General features: G+C 38.7%; 1 protein-coding gene across 1 annotated transcript in view; it reads left to right on the top strand.

Moving 5' to 3' along the window:
- ENPP3 (ectonucleotide pyrophosphatase/phosphodiesterase 3) overlaps positions 1–17,414 on the top strand; it is a 144,114-nt gene that overhangs the window by 26,566 nt on the left and 100,134 nt on the right. The gene's annotated exons all lie outside the window — the stretch shown is intronic.

Genomic DNA, 17,414 nt, shown 5'->3' with positions numbered 1-17,414 from the left:
TAGCTCTTGATCTTGCTATCACCTACAACTGTTCCACTTCCATGTTCATGAACTCCTGAATTCCTTTATCTGATCATAATCTTTCATCATTCCATCTTTCTCTTTGACTTACAACCTCTCACTTTGTTCTACATTCTTACCATGATATTGAATCCTTCCAATCTCTTCTTTCTCAGATCTACTTATCCAGGCCTAACCTTTTTCCTGACCTGCAATTTCACATCTCCACTAGCTATTTGGTATCTCCAACTGGATATTCTGTAGACATCTTAAATTCAATATGTACAAATCTGAATTAACTATCTTTCACCCCCAAATTCTCCTTTCTTTCTAACTTCCCTTTTACTGTTTAGGTCATTGGCAACCTCCCAGTCATCTAGGCTTGAAACCAAAGTGTCAGTTTTGATGTTTCCCTTTCACTTTCTTTTTTGTTTTGCTTTTTGGAGGGCAATTGGGGTTAAGTGACTTGCCCAAGGTCACACGGTTAATTTTTGTGTTGTGTCTGAGGTCAGATTTGAACTCAGGTCCTCCTGACTCCAGGGCTGGTGCTCTATTCACTGCGCCACCTAGCCATCCACCCTTTCACTTTCTATATCCAGTCTGTTAATTTTGATTGAATCAATTTTTCAACGTTTTTCATGATTCCCCTTTTTTTCTTTCTGACACTGCCACCGTGGGACAGCCCCCCATCATATCATGCCTGTACTATGGCTGTAGTCTTCCTGGATGGCCTCCCTGCCTCAGGTCTATCCCCTCTCTAGTCCATCCTTCACTCAGCTAACAAAATGACCTAAGTTTCTATCATTAGCACATCCCTGACCTGACCCATTCAATAAAGTATGGTGGTTTCCTATCACTTCCAGGGCCAAACAAACTATTCTTTGTCTTTTAAAGTCCTTCATAATTTAGATACTCCTTACCTTTCCAGTGTTCTTAAACCTTACTCCCTTCCATATTTTCTACAATATGGAAATATTAATCTCCTTGTTATACCTTGAACAAAACACTCCATCCTCTGTCTGCAAGCATTTTCACTGACCATCTCCAGGTCTGGAGTGCTTTCCCTACTCATCTATGCCGCCTAGCTTCCTTCCTACAACTCTCAGATAAAATCTCTGCTTCTATAAAAAACCTTTTCTGGTGCCCCTTTAATGCTAGTGCCTTCCTTCTGAGATTACTGCCCATTTACCCAGCACATGTCTTGTACTGGTAGTTTTTGTGTTGTTTTCTCCATTGTAATGTCAGTTCTCAGAGACAGTGACTGTTCTGGTTTTTCATTTTTGTTTTTTGGCTTTACTTCTCCCCAGGGCTTAGTGCCTGTCATGTAGTAAGCTCTTTTTTTTTTTTCCCAAATGCTTTATTAACTTCTGGTTTACTTCATTCATTTCTACCAGATTTTGGGTTACAAATTTTCTCCCTGGTTTTCCCCTACCCACCTCCCTAAAATAGTGGTCCCCCAGGATATCCTTTCCTCTCATTTCCCAATTACATGTAAAATAGTATTAATTATAGTATATATGTATATATATAATGTTTGGTTTTAAAGCTTTTAACTCCAGATTCATTCCCTTCCTCCCTTGTCACTCACCCTTACTAGGAAGATAAGCAATTCAATATAGGTTGTACATGTGTAGCTAATGCAAAACATTACCATAGTAGATATATTGTAGAAGACATTATATTTCCCTCCCTCCTATCCCATCTTCTACCTGATGTGTTCTCTACTTTGGTCCTGTCCCTTTTCAAAAGTGTGTGCTTCCAACTTTGCTCCCCCCCCGCAAACCTGCCCTCCCTTCCATCATCCCCCCTCTCATCCCCTTTCCCTCTACTATACTGTAGGGTGAGATACCCTATTTAGTGTGTATGTCATTCCCTCCATGAGCCAAATTTAATGAGTATAAGGTTGAACCATTCCCTTATGCCTTCCTGTTCTTCCCCTCCATTTTACCCATTTTCCCTTGCCTCTTCTGTATGAGATAGTTTGCCCCATTCTGTCTCTCCCCCTCTCCTCTCATTATATTCCTCTCTCACCTCTTAATTTCACCTTTTAAGTATCATCCCTTCCTATGAAATTGGTCCTGTAACCTCTATATATACCTGTAAACATATATACACACACATTTACATATGTAATCATATGCCTATTTACCCTCCAATAAAGACTATTTATATGTATTTCTATTCCCTTCAACTATTTTTATATTGAGAAAAGTTTCATCAGTTACAATTATTGTTTTTTTCATGTAGGAATATAAATAGTTCAACTTTGATAAGTTCCTTATGATTTCTTTTCTGTTTACCTTCTCATGTTTCTTGTATATGAATGTCAAATTTTCTATTCAACTCTGGTTTTTTTCATCAAGAATACTTGAAAGTCCTCTATTCTACTGAATGACCATATTTTCCCCTGAAACATGATACTCAGTTTTGCTGGGTAGGTGATTCTTGGTTTTAATCCCAGCTCCTTTGACCTCCAGAATATCATATTCCAGGCCCTTCGATCCCTCAGTGTAGAAGCTGCTAGATCCTGTGTTATCCTGATTGTGTTTCCACAATATTCAAATTGTTTCTTCCTGGCTGCTTGTAATATTCTCTCCTTGATATGGGAATTCTGGAAACTGGCTATAATATTCCTAGGAGTTTTCTTTTTGGGATCTTTTTCAGGAGGTGATTGGTGGATTCTTTCAACCTCTATTTTGCCTTCTGGTTCTAAAACATCAGGGCAGTTTTCCTTGAGAATTTCTTGGAGGATGATTTCTAGGTTCTTTCTTTGATCATGGCTTTCAGGTAGTCGAATAATTTTTAAATTATCTCTCCTGGATCTATGTTCCAGGTCAGTGGTTTTTCCCATGACATACTTCACATTGCCTTCTATTCCTTCATTTGTTTGGATCTGTTTAACAGCATCTTGACTTCTCCTCAAGTCACTAGCTTCCCTTTGCTCCATTCTAAATTTGAGGGAATGATTCTCCTCATTGAGCTTTTGAGATTCTTTTCCCATCTGGCAAATTCGGCTTTTTAAGGCATTCCTCTCCTCATTGCATTTTTCAGCCTCTTTTGCCATTTGAGTCAGTCTGCTTTTTAAGGTGTGATTTTCCTCAGTAAGGCTGTTGACTCTCATTTCATAATTTTCTTACATCGTTCTCATTTCTCTTCCAAATTTTTCCTCCACTTCTCTTATATGCTTCTTAAGGTCCTCTATGGCCTGTAACCAGCTCTTATTTTCCTTTGTAGATTTTGGTGCAGGAGTTTTTGACTTCACTGTCTTCCTCCTGTTCCATACTTTGATCCTTTTTGTCCCCAAAATAAGAGTCTAATGTTGGATTCTTCTGTTTGTTTTTCTTCCTTTGCCTGGTCATGTTGCCACTCAATTACTTGACTTTTGGGCTTTTTGCCACGGTAGGATTCTGTCACCAGACAGGGGAGCTTCCATACCAAATGCTGGGGTTTTCTCAGCTTCCAGAGGTATTAGTTGGGTGCCCTCTCTGAGGCCTCCACACATTCTGGTAAGCTGGTCACACACCCCAGGACCTCCACCCTAGACTGCAATGCAGATCGAAGCAGGTTAAAGGAAAAGCAATAATCCCTCAGACTGGTCACTTGGTCCCTGTACAGTCTGTAGGCCAGGGCTGAAGCTGAAATGTGGTGCTGGCTGCACAGAGGACTCTCAGTGGCTTCTCTTCCCAGGGGCAAAAGCTGACACTCCCAACTACTGGTCCCAAAGTCCACACTGCACTGACCTTTCACTTTGTCCTTCACATCTGTGTTGATAATTCTGGAAACGGCCACAGCTGCTGGTGATCTGGAGTCCCTCCAGCTGGTGGTTGGTCAGGCCTGCCCTGGGGCTAAAACCTCTGGCTAACTTGGGCCTGGGCTCAGCTCCCAGAGCACTGTGCTGGCTGATTCTTGCTGGGCTGTCCTCAGCGGAGGTTAGCTTCTCTGTATCATTTTGTGGGTTCTGTAGCTCCAAAGTTTGTTCAGAGTCTCCTTTTACATGAATTGGGGAAGGTGGAAGCTGGAGCCGTGTGGAGGTCCTGTTTCTACTCTGCCATCTTGACCACAGTAAGCTCTTAATAAGCTTGTTGACTAAGTGGTGGTAATGAGTGTAGATTAAATTTGCCTGTGAAAGGGAAGAGTATGATCAAGTAAAGGGTTTTTAATGATTGGGAGGTGGAGGGGAAGAAGCCACTGAGTAATGAGGGATTGAAAATTCATGAGAGAGATGACATAATTAAAAGGGAAAGCACTTGGAGAAGACAAGCAAGGATGGGATCAAGGGCTAAATAGAATGATTGGCATTTGTAAGGAAAAGGTCCATCTTATACTCTGATACTGTATAGCAAAGGAGGAGAAAAGAGAGGATGAGGTAGAGATAATTGGAAGTGTAGATATGGGAGGGAGCTCATTATAGGTGGCTTCAATTCTTTTTTAAATAATTTATTTTTTCCCCAATTACCTCTAAAAACAATTTTGAATGTTGATTTTTTTAAAAATTGGAGTTCCAAATTTTCTGCTTTCCTTACCTCCCCTATCCTTGAGATGGTAAACAATTTGGTATATGTTTTATATGTTAAATCATGCAAAACATATTACCATGATATTACCATAACATGGTGTAAAGCCATGCACAAGCAGCTTTCCAGAGGACGGCTACTGTGAATAGCTTTCAAGGTTCTGATTATGTAGTATAGTGATCTCTATTCAATAACAAATCAGAGCAAAACATTTGTAGAAAATCAAAATACAGCATTCACAATGTTACAGCTTATCACAGAAAATCAAAATATAGCATTCACCATGTTACAATTCAACAACTTATCACTAAAATGGCCACATAGTTTTCACCAAAGTGGTCATATAGTTTTAAACAAAGTCCATTCATTTAGTCAATCACAAAATCCTTAATTCGATCACAAAGTACAAAAGTCAAAGTCCTCCACCTCTAGGTCACAGTAAATCATAATCTCAGTCAGTACATAGTATCCAAGTAAAGTCTTCTTTCATTTTGACTCAAGGCTGGCTCTCAGTTTCCACAGTTCCTCTTCCATGGTCCCAGCTCCTATCTGAATCCATCCAACTTTCATCTGGGTTCAAAGGCAGGCATCTCCCATTTCCTTGTCTAGTTCTCCATGCAGTTCCTACTCCACATTGGAGCTCACAGTGTCCAATTCATCTCAAATCCTTCACAGCCTCTCTTCCTGGGAAGACAAGGCTTAAAAAAAGCCACAAGAACGTTTATACACATTAACAAAGTTATAACAACATTTGTACAAAGTACCAGCACCACAGTTATGCTTCCTCAGTCTTTGGCAGCTCCAGCTGGCCCTGGAAGTTCTTGGCAGCTCCGGCTGGCCCTCGGAAATCCTCAGTAACTCCAGCTGTCCCACAGAAGTCTTCAGCACCATAAGCTCTGTCTTAAAATCAAAATCACTTTATTTGTGGCTTAAGCCTCCACGTGGCTTGCTCCAAGAAATTCTGTTTCAGTTCTTCTCAATTCTCAGTTCAGTCTTCAGTCCAGCAGCAGCTGCCCTGCCTCTCCACAATGCTTATCCCAGGAAGTTCTGACTGTCCAGCTTGTGCTCTTCTTTATATGTGGCACAGCTCCTCCCCAGAAGTTCACAAGTTGTGGGGTTCACATGTCGTTTCTTAACAGACTTGATACAGTGCTCAAAAGAAACTTGAATTGAAACAAGGTGTTAATTCAGTAGCTGCAACATGATATTAATTCAATAGCTGAAACAAAGTGTTAACTACTTCTTTGCTTGCCATTACACAGGGTTATGTTGTAAAAGAAGACACAGACCCAAAGGGGAAATAACCCATTAAAAAAAAGTGAAAAAATAGTTTATTGGGGAATGACTTGTATAATAAATTTGAATCAATTTTCTATATATTTGAGAAATGAAAACCTTATCAGAACCACTTGCTGTGAAAATTGTTTCTCAGCTTTCTAATCTTGGTTTCTTTGGTTTTATTTATTCAAAAACTTTTAAATTGAATATAGTAAAAAAAAATATTCATTTTATGCCTAGTAATGTTCTCTGTCTCTTGTTTGGTCATAAATTCTTCCCTTTTCTATAGATCTGACAGGTAAACTTCCTTGCTCTCCTAAATTTCACTCTACATTTAAATCATATACCCAATTTGACCTTATCTTGGGCTATACCTAGTTTCTGCCATACTGTTTTCCAGTTTTCCCAGCAGTTTTTGTCAAGTACTAAGTTCTTGTCCCAAAAGCTGGAGTGGAGTCTCTTTGGGTTTATCAAATGCTTTATTATTGTGGTTGTTTACTACTGTGTCTTATATCTCTAATCTATTCCACTGATCTACCACTCTATTTTTCAGGCAGTACCAGATAGTTTTGATGATTCCCACTTTATTTTATTTATTGATCGGGGTTAAGTAACTTGCTCAAGCTTACACGGCCAGTTATTTCTGGGTGTGGTGCTGAGTGTCTGAGCCCGGGATTTGATCTCCAGGTCGTCCCAACACTGGAGCCAGTGCTCTTACTCGCTGAGCCACCTGGCCACCCCTAAGCAATTGGGGTTAAGTAACTTGCTCAAGGTTACACGGCCAGGTGTTTCTGGGTGGGTGCTAAGTGTCTGAGCCCGGGATTCGATCTCCAGGTCTTCTCAACACTGGAGCCAGTGCTCTTACTTGCTGTGCTACCTGGCCGCCCCTGATTCCCACTTTATAATACAGTTTGAGATCCAGTATGGCGAGGCCATTTTCCTTTACATTCGTTTTCATTAATTACCTTGCTATTCTTAACCTTTTGTTTTTCTGGATGAGTTTTGGTATGATTTTTTTTCTAGCTTTATGAAATAATTTTTTTAATTTGGTTATTATGGCACTGAATAAGTAGATGAATTTAGGTAGAATTTCATTTTTATTTTATTGGCTCAGCCTACACCTGAGCAATTCGTGGCCTCAATTCTTTAGTGAAGTATTGTGGTAAAGTTCTCTGGTGAAAGGAAAGTGGTAGGTGGGACTGTAAGTGGTTTGAGGAAATAGCATAAAATTTGGAATAGATGCTATGGGGTAGGGAGTATGAGGCAGGCAGGAAAAAGTAAAAAGGAGTGGCATAGAGCAAGTAGCTAGGTCCCAGTTAAGATTATAATCCAGTCAAAATGGTTGTGTAATTTCCTCCACTAGCGTTCAATTGCATGTTATTTTGCATATCAAAATACATTGATATGATCTTCCTCTCCTTATTTCCTCTAGTTCCTGACAGAGGGGGCCCTTCCTGCCAAAGTTAACCTTTAGACTACATCCTAAATCATCCCTCCTCTCTAGAATCTTTGATGTTTTCCTTTCAACTGTTTCCTTCCCTATTGCCTTCAAACATACCCAAGTGATGAGGTTCAGAGGCACCCCAAAATGTTGGGGTACAAAGTTGTCTGGAAAGAATTTTCTCAGGCTGTCTCCAAATCAAGTAAAGGCATTTATTGTGGGTGGGGTAACACAACACACCAACCAGGCTCCTTTGCCCCTGAAGGGAGATGAAGCTAAAGGGAGACCCCAGCTTAAGGGGTATGCCCTCCCCTTAAAGAAGCATCAGTAAGAGAAATGTCTGAGTAAAGGTGAATGCCCCCTCACTTAAAGGGGGGGGCACCCACTAAGTGGGATACCCTCAGCTTAAGAAGGATTCTCCCTATCAGAGAGAGGTTTTATTTATTCCATTGTTCACCCTGGGGCGGGATTTAGTTTAAATGTTTTGCTTTGTTTTTTGATGGTTCTTATGACTCATCATTTCCTTTATTTGTACAAAATAGGGAATAATCATACCCTGGCTGGGAAAAAAGGGTGGTGTTAAATTTAAAAAAGTCCTTCTGTCCTAAAGCACCTATTTTGAAGGCTTGGGACTAGCAAACCCCAGCATCTTTGGTTTTAGACTCTGCAGGCTTAGTATCCTTAGAATCAGACTTGAGTGCCTTGGGATCTGACTTGGCAGCCTTGGAATCAGACTTGGTAGCCTTAGCATCAGATTTGGTAAACTTGGGGCCAGATTTGGTAGCCTTGGGATCAAACACTGACCTTGGTGGCAGATTTGGTGACCTTGGGGTCAGTGGACTTGGTAGCCTTGGGATCAGTGGGTTTGTTAGACTTGGGGTCAGTGGTTATGGCAACCTTAGAGTCAGGCTTTGTGATCCTGGAGCCTGGATGCTTGATGCTAATCCCAGGACCTGGATGCTTGGTAGCCATCTTGTGGCCAGCATGCCAGGTACTGGCCTTGGGGATCTTGGGTCTGAGAACCTTGGCTTTGGAGGCCTTAATGCTCAGGGCCTTGATAGCCTCTGCTTGGGCCTTGATGGCTTTGGCGTTGTTGGCCTGCATCTGCTTTAGCCCCTTGTTGTGTTTCGTGGCAAAGAGCATGTTTCTCAGAAACTTGGGGTCAACCCCTTTCAGAGACTAGTATCTGTGTGACCTAGGTTTCTTGATGCCATTTCTGTGCCATTTTCTTGATTGACTGTAGGTGGTATGGTTCTTACTTAGACTTAGAGGTCTTTATATACTGCAGTGTGTGCTAACAGGCACTGTACCAACCGGGAGAGAGAGACAGAGAGAGAGAGAGAGAGAGAGAGAGACAGAGAGACAGAGAGAGAGACAGAGAGACAGAGAGAGAGACAGAGAGACAGAGAGAGAGACAGAGAGACAGAGAGAGACAGAGAGAGAGAGAGAGACAGAGAGACAGAGAGACAGAGAGAGAGAGAGAGAGAGACACAGAGAGAGAGACACAGAGAGAGAGAGAGACAGAGACAGAGAGAGCTAAAGTGTTTCTTGGACCATCTTACTTGAATCTCATTGTTTCCTAAAGTGATTTTAAGTGGTACTTGAGATGATGGCCTTCTCATCTACCACTCTTTTGAAACTCATCACAAGTCTCTTCCATATTAAAAAAAAAACTCCACAAAACCCATTCACTAAACCCTGTCATTTACTCAAGTCCTCTCTTCCCTTTCTTATTCAAACTCTTTGTAATTAATAAATTAGTATACATATATTGAAGATAGATTACTCGAAAAAAATTTTAGAGATGGGACGAACAATCAAAAAAGGTCGGACACCATCAGTCTAATTTATGACATGAGAATGGATGGACAGTCTACACAGCTGGTCTATTAGTACGTATTTCTTAGACTGCATCTAATGATGGACAATGAGCTGAACTAAACAGAAGAGAGAGTAGGCAGGATTGCACTTGGGAAATATTGTAATGATTTTTAATGACCCCAGTCTTTTCTCTTTTTAACATCAAACTTCTTCCAGTAATGTCAGATGGCTTCAAATTGTAGAAAATGTCAGTCTCTGAAGAATCAAAATTCAACTGACCCAAAGGGTAATGAAGAAATGTGTGATGCAGCATATTGTGAATAATAAATTTTGAGATGTAAAGAATTTTAGATGCCATCCTGTTTAACTCCATACAGACCTGAAAAAGTAAAGTAACTTGACTCCAGGTAGTAAGTGTTATAGGTAGTAAGTAGAGATTCAAATCTTGGTTGGTCCTTGAACTTCAAATCCAGTTTTTGGTACCAGTGTACTCTACTTGAGAGCTATCAACACAAAGATAACAATTGAAGTCATAAGAGTGAAGGTATTCTCTAAGGAAGAGTGTTGTGAAAAGTGACAGCTCGAGAACAGGATCTTAAATAAAAACTACCTTGGAGCAGGATGAGGAGCCATTAAAGAGGTAAAGAGAAATCACTTAGAGTTAGTAGGAGAATCAGAAATGTGAAGTGTCATAGAAGACAAGGGCAGAAAGAATTTCAAGGATTGGCAAATGGTTAATTATGTCATAAATTCAAAGGGTCTTTAAGCTAGGACTCAGAAGTCTAATAGTCTAACCTGTACTTATTGAAGGGATGCTTTATCCTTTTAATATCTTATTCTTTCTTCATTCTCAAAGAGGACCAATAATATCACAAGCATGGTGTTTTGACATGTACAAAAATTGTATTTGAGTGCGGCAGAGATTTCTCCAGTCAGCAGAGTCACATGGCAAGACAAAGGTGCAGACAAAGGCTAAGGATGCAATGGGTGACCTTGGCCTTTCAGAGTTTTTTCACCATACAGAAAACAATTGCTATTTATATTCATTCTATGCCCTGAAAACCTAAACTGTGAGCCTTTGAGGCTTGGACTGGGCTTATTATCGGCCATTCAATGGAAGCCAGCTTAATAGCTTGCCCTTAGTAATTAACCACATTAACCTTCTACAATCTTCTACACTGGAATTCACCTTTGATGTTTACCTGTCACCCAACTCTCACCAATGGCTCCAAGATGCTATACCATAGCAGCAGACACAACCTTCAGAGATAGGTTAAATCAGATTGAGGGTAACAGGCCTCAAAACCATTAGTGAATTGTGGCAATGTCTACAAGCATGTGAAGACTTTCCCTGCTGGAATGGGCAGATGAGAACAGTTTATTTTATTGACCATGGAGGAGGCTGATACAAGCTCTGTGGAGTGCTTAGAGCTTGGTCAGATGTCAAAGATGTCACGGTCTGCATCCTGAGTCACTCTGGAAGAGATGATTTTGAGCAAATCTGTCTCCCTTAAATACAAATCACATACAAGTCCTTACTCATCATCCACTATTTTACCCCAGCATCTTGACGTCATCAGCCCTCTTTGAAAATGAAGGATGAACAACAACATTGGAAGTCCTTGCTCTTGTACTATCATCACTACTCATCTCTTTCCATATCCTAACCCTGATGTAGGCTTACCATCCATCTACTATACCTCTCCTCACATCAATGAGCATTTATTAAACATCTGTTGTGTTCCTGGGATTGTGTTAGGTATTGAGGATAAAAGTTCAAAGAATGAAATAATCCCTTCTGACGACTTCAGTAGGACTACATTATAGTGGGGAGGCAACAGGAACATAAAAAAGTTAAACAAAACTTAGTTTGGGAAGGAGGGCATTAGCACTTGTTGGACCTTTATCAGGAAAGACTTTTTAAAGAAAATGGTTACCAACTTGCATTTTGAAAGAAGAGAGAGAAGCTACGAGTTAGTGGTAGGAAGAGATAAATAGTTTTCACTGTCAACCCAAAGCATAAAATGTTCTTTTTAAAAATTTAATTTTATTGGTTTTAATTAATAGGCACTTACTTTCTCCCTCTCATATTGTTCTCCCTTCCATATTCGAACAATAACAAAAAAAGAAAAAGAAAAACAATCCCCATAACAAAAATATGTAGTCAAGCAAAGTAAGCTTCCATATTGACTGTGTCTAAAAAGGAATGTCTCATCTGACATCTTGAGTCTGTCACATTTCTGTCAGGATGTAGGTAGCAAAAGCATAAACTTTTCAAAGCTTTTTGCTACCTAAGCCACCATAGTTCAGTCATCAGTAAAGAAATAGAAAATTAATTTGATGGGATCATCATTGTCTTTGGAAGATTCATAAAGGAAGTGTATCACCAACAGGGACATTTCCAATTATACTAAAGGTCTATATATTAAATTATCTTTTCATTGGTCTACCACATATGGCTTCTTAAACTTTTTTCATCAGTATGGTCCTTGACTCTTCTGAATATAGTTGGACCAAATTTCAACTGACAGAAAAGTCAATTAGTCTGATAACATGCATTGCAACATTAACTCTGCTAGATCACGGCATATTGTTGTTCAGTTGTTTTCAGTCATGTCTGACTCATTGTGACTCCATTTCAGGTTTTCTTGGCATATAGGATCATGGATTTAGAGCTAACAAGGACAGTAAGTAACATCTAGTCCAACCTACTTAGTTTATATACAAGCTGGAGCTGGCCCATAAAACTTAAGTAATTTGCCCAGGATCACACAGGAGGACAGGATTTGAACCTAGGTTCTCTGATTCCAAATCCAGTCCTCTTTCTACCATAACACACTTTTCCCCTAAAAAGAAAAGCCTACAATGTCACTGTTTAACTTCTGAGTACATATGAGATTGGGCATATACAGAGTATAGAATGGTTGTCAAGAGGATGGACTCTCAGCAGAGAGTGGATGATGATAAAAATATCCAAATAGTTGAATTGTGGGGTAACTTCAAGAAGAGAAGGGAAAAAGAGAGGATTTGGACCTGATTTCATTCATGTAGAGAGCTGCCCAATGAAGGGCAGCTTCATCAAGCAGACTGTCATTTTATCTGTAATTTGTAGTGTTCAGGTTACCTGGAGCGTTAAGAGCTTACTTGCTGACAATCAACACAGTCATTACACGTAAGAGATAGAATTTGAACCCAGCTCTCCAATGTCTATGACATGCTGCCTCTCACAAAGAGGGAAAAATGAAAGAGAAATGCTTTAGTGATACACAGAAACAGCTTCAGACTTTGTGGAATGATTTAGTGAATTAGTGAAAATGATTAGCAGCAGACAGTGCAGTCTTGCAGAAATGAAATAAAGCTATTTCAAAAAGGACTCCAAGGACCAACTTTGGACCTTAGAGAGTGAGAATCACAAATAATTTTAAATAGCATAGTGGTGTGGCTATGGTTCCAAGACAAAGAGAAATTCTACCCAGACATGCAGTATGGAAAGAACATAATGGAGTTCATGAAAAACATTTTAATACTCAGCCACATTTACACTTACTAGTAGAAGAGATACTGGTAGATGGGAGGATCAGGGACTCCTACAATATCTACTGTACAGATTAGTTCATTTGCTTTTGTTTTAAAATATGGCTGTTAAACTGTGAAATGCCAAAAGAATGAAATTCTCCAGCTTTCCCTGCCTGGTATTTTGTTGTTGTTTTTGTTCTAATAGATAATTTTTCCTCTTCTAAGATGAAGCAACTTTGTAAATTTATGTCTTTTTGGATATTTAGTGCAGATGTGTTTACACATAATATTGATGCAAAGGCCAGTTGCATGGCAGATGGCAGGTTACAACACCATGGGAATAATAAAGCTTTATTTCTGAGGTCAGTTTTGTCTTCCTGTTGACTTGCTGTTGGATTACTTTGCTGGAAGCTTGCCACTTTCAATGTTATGAATAGAAATAATGAAAAAAAATGTTGAATTGATAGTCTGACCTTATTTGACTCTTATTTTGACCATGAAGTATTAAGAGATGGATCTATTTTCCAGTAGAGCAAGATGGTTCAATCATTATGATACAAGTTTGGAAACACTTCATGCCAAATCATTTTCCCCAAATATATATATTCACATGGAAAGACCAATATACTACAATTCATCTTTTTGGAGTTGGGATGGGAAACATGTTGTTATTTATATGCAGTCTCATAGTAACAACATTGTAAAGAAGCCTATATAGAATCATGAATGACCTTGACCAAGACTCTTCACCTTTTTTGGCCTTACTTTCTACTCTTGTAAAATGAGGGGTTTGGATTAGACCAGGGGTTATCAATCTTTTCTGAAGTCATACCCCCCCTTGGGCAATCTGGTGAAGCCTATGGACCCTTCTCATAATGTATTTAAATAATTGAAGAAAAGCTAAATTTCAGTTAGATGTTAGTGAAAATGAAGATGTATTTCTTTTTTCTTTATCCAAGTTTGCAGACTTACTGGAATTTTATCAGTCCATGGATCCCATGTTAAGAATGTCTAGATAAGGGGCAGCTAGGTGGTGTAGTGAATAGAGCACCAGCCCTGAAGTCAGAAGGACCTGAGTTCAAATCTGACCTCAGACACTTAGCACACTTACTAGCAGGGTGACTTTGGGCAAGTCATTTATCCCCAATTGCTTTCCAAAAAAAAAATGTCTAGATAAGATGATTTCATGGTATCTTCCAATCATCCATTTAAAGCACTCAAAATGCTTCTTAGACCTCTAATACATTTATATAATTTTCTAATATGAATTATATTAATTTGTGTATGTGCCTCAGCATACCTGTTAGATTGTAAGAGGGCAAAGTCTGTGTCTGACTTATATTCATAGTTCCCAGTATAGCATAGTGCCATTGCAGATAACAAGTAATTAACAAATGTTTATGGAATGATTAAATGAAGCCTCATTTGAACATCTGTGTTTCCTCTTATGAATTGTAATTCTTTGGCTCATTGTTTTGGTCATTCTAAGTATTAAAAAGCTTGCATTTGCATTTAAAGTTGGTCTTGCCAAACTAGTTTTAGTATTTGTTGAGAATTCACGTATTTCTTCATGCCAACCCAGAAGTAAATCTTCAGAAATCATTCATGTGTTAACTTTAATATATTTGTCTAGTTACTGGCATTTTTCACTCTCAAGAATGCCAAATCTATACTGAACAGGGGGTCCAGTTCTTAGGACACCAATTAGTGGTCTAGCTAACTGAAAGCTATTGAGATGATATGGGAAGGATTTTTTTTTTCAGTTTAATTCCTTAGTTAAAAAAAAAAAAGTTGATACCCTTTGTTCTGTTGTCTCTTTGTGACCCCATGGAACATAGTCCACCTATATTGTCCATGTGGTTTTCTTGGCAGATACTGGAGTGGTTTGCCCATTTCCTTCTCTGATGGATTAAGGCAAACAAAGGTTAAGTGCCCAAGGTCACATAGCTAGTAAATGTCTGGGGCTGGGTTTGAACTCAGGTTTTCCTGAATCTAGGTCCAATGCTCTATCCACTGAGCCACTTAGTTACCTCCTTTGTTCCAACATCACCCGTTCAAGTCCTTCTGTGGCTGTTCTTTGTAAAAGACTTGGACGATATAATTTTAAGGTTTCTAAATCTGCTATCCTATGATTTAATTTTTGTGTACAAAAATGAAATGTGGCTTAGACAGTAATAATACAGTTCAGTGGATTCAGAAATTGTTTTGTCAGTGACTAAAAAAAAAAAAACCATTAATGGTGATTAATTAAGGTATGGTGTCTGCCTGAACAGACATAGGCAGAGTTCAAGTGCAAAAATGAAAGTGTTTATTGGGCCAGTCTGGCACATGCTGGGAAGTGTCAGACCTAGTCTGGGCCCCTCTGAAGACTGGGCTTTAGGGAATGGTTTATATATGGTTTTACAACAAAAGGGGCATTTTCAGGGCCTTTTGGAGAGGGGAGGGTTCCAGGAATTGGGCGGAGAATGGGGGAGTGCAGAGTACCTGGAACCTGGATGTTTGTGCAAGGTCTGTCTGTTTGGGGTCAATACGTATCAGTTTGAGTCAGCCCTGTGGTTGCTGGCACAGCAGAAGTGTTCTGGATTCACCCAGTGAACACTGAGAAAGGATCATTGGTATGTCAAACTTGAGCAACACTTATTTTGCCTCCTGATTCCCAGGTTGTTTTGGCTTTTCCTGGATAGTAAATCAAGCAAATCGAGGTGATTAGTAAATTGATTATTTATTCAGTTTTCACAATGGTTTGATGCCATCCTGGAAGTAGGACTTTAATGGAATGTCACAAGGATCTCCTTGACTACTATATATTTTTAATTATCAAGCATTTGTTTTTTCCCTTTCCTATGGAAACAGCAAGGAAGGACAGAAAGAAAGAAGAACAGATAGAAGTATAGGAGGATGGTGGGAGGGAAGTAAAAAAGAGGGAAGAATGAAGGAAAGGAGGAAGGGAAGGAAGGAAGGAAAGAATGAAGGAAGGAACAAAAGAAAGACAGAAGGAAACAAAAGGAAAGAAAAAGGGAAGGAAGAGAAGAAGAAAGTAATCAAGAAAGGAAAGAAAGAAGGCATGAGGCAAAGAAAGAAAAGAGGAAAGAAGGAAAGGAAAAAAAGGAAGCTTCTAGTTTTGGCCACCAAAAGAAAAGTTGCTATAAAAATGAGGGAAGGAAAGAAGGAAGGAAGTCTCCAGTTTTTGCCACCAAAAGAAAAGCCGCTATAAACATTTTTGTACATAAAGGACCATTTCCTCTTTCTATATACATAAATATGTATATATATATATACACACACACACACACACATACACACATATTATATATAAAATCTTTGAAAATAGTAATAGAGTATAGCTTGTTCAAAGGTTATGTGCTGTTTAGTAACTTTCCTTGTTTTATTCCAAATTTCTTTCCAGAATGGCTGGATTAGTTCACAGTTGCACCAACAATGCATCACTCTGTCTGATTTACCACAGACAGTTCCTCCAATCTCCAATATTTGCCATTTATTTTTTGGTCATCTTTTCCAAACTGATGAGTAGAAACTCAGAGATGTCATAATATTCATTTCTCTAAGTATTAGTGATTTGGAGTACTTTAAAAAATATGACTATAGATATATTCCCTTGAGAACTTCCTGTTCATATCCTTAGATCATTTATCAATTGAGAAATGACTCTTATTCTTACAAATTTGAATTAATTCCTTATTTTGGAAATGAAAACTTTTATCAAAGAAACTTGAAGTGAAGATTTTCCCCCCATTTGTTTCCTTTAGTTCCTAGGCTCATTGGATCTGTTTGTGCAAAATCTTTAAATTTTATGTAATCAAAATTATCCATTTTATCTTCTGTGATTCTTTCTATCCTTGTTTGTTCATAAACTTTTTCTGTCTTTAGATCTGATAGGTAATTTCTTTGTTTGTTTGTTTTTGTTTTGCCTTTTGGAGGGCAATTGGGGTTAAGTAACTTGCCCAAGGTTACAAAGCTAGTTTTTTTGTGTGGGTGTTAAGTCTCTGAGGCCGGAACTGAACTCAGGTCCTCCCGACCCAGCGACCCAGGGCTTTACTCACTGTGCCACCTAGCCCGGCCCGGTAATTTCTTTATGATGCAACTTTTTATGTCACTCCCTCCCTCATTAGAAAGTAATCATTCATCCTTATAAAGTCCCTTCTGATTGTTTACTTGTATTTATTTTTCTCTTGACTCGCATTTCTATTCAACTTTCTGTCTCTGTGTCTCTGTCTCACACACACTCATTAGGAATGTTTGAAAGTCTTCTATTTCATTCGTTTTGTTTTTTTTTTTTCTTTTGTAAGATTATATTCAATTTTGTAGATCTTTGCCTTTTAGAATACCATATTCCATGTTCTCTGGTCCTCTATAGTGGTAGACTAAATCTTGTGTGATCCTGACTATAGTTCCTCAGTATTTGAATTCTTTTTTTCTGATTGCTTGCAGTATTTTTTCTTTGGTCTGGATTTTAGCAGTGACATTCCAGGAGTTTTCATTTTAGACTTTCCTTTAGGAGCTGATTGGTAAATCTTTTATATTTTCATATTGCCCTCTTTCTAATATGTCTGGGTAGTTTTATTTAACGATTTCCTGAAAAATGATATTCAGTTTCTTTTTTAATTTTTTGGTCATGGATTTGAGTAGTACAGTGATTCTTAGGTTATCATTACTTAATCTGTTTTCTAGGTACATTTTCTTCTAATACAGTTATACATTTACATTTTCTTCTAATACTGTTTTAAACTCTTTCTAAAGATTTATATCATTTTTACTAGGAATTCTAATTGATCTTGTGGGCATTTTTTTTTCTTAGAGGTTTAGATGGTAGGTGTTTTGGGTGT

Source organism: Petaurus breviceps, unplaced genomic scaffold (assembly GCF_028583685.1).
Source record: "Petaurus breviceps papuanus isolate PSGF00001 unplaced genomic scaffold, PetGlider_PUasm1.0 90977, whole genome shotgun sequence".
Taxonomy (NCBI): domain Eukaryota; kingdom Metazoa; phylum Chordata; class Mammalia; order Diprotodontia; family Petauridae; genus Petaurus; species Petaurus breviceps.
Note: the sequence above shows the minus strand (reverse complement) of the source record. Positions and strands in the feature narration are given on the sequence as shown.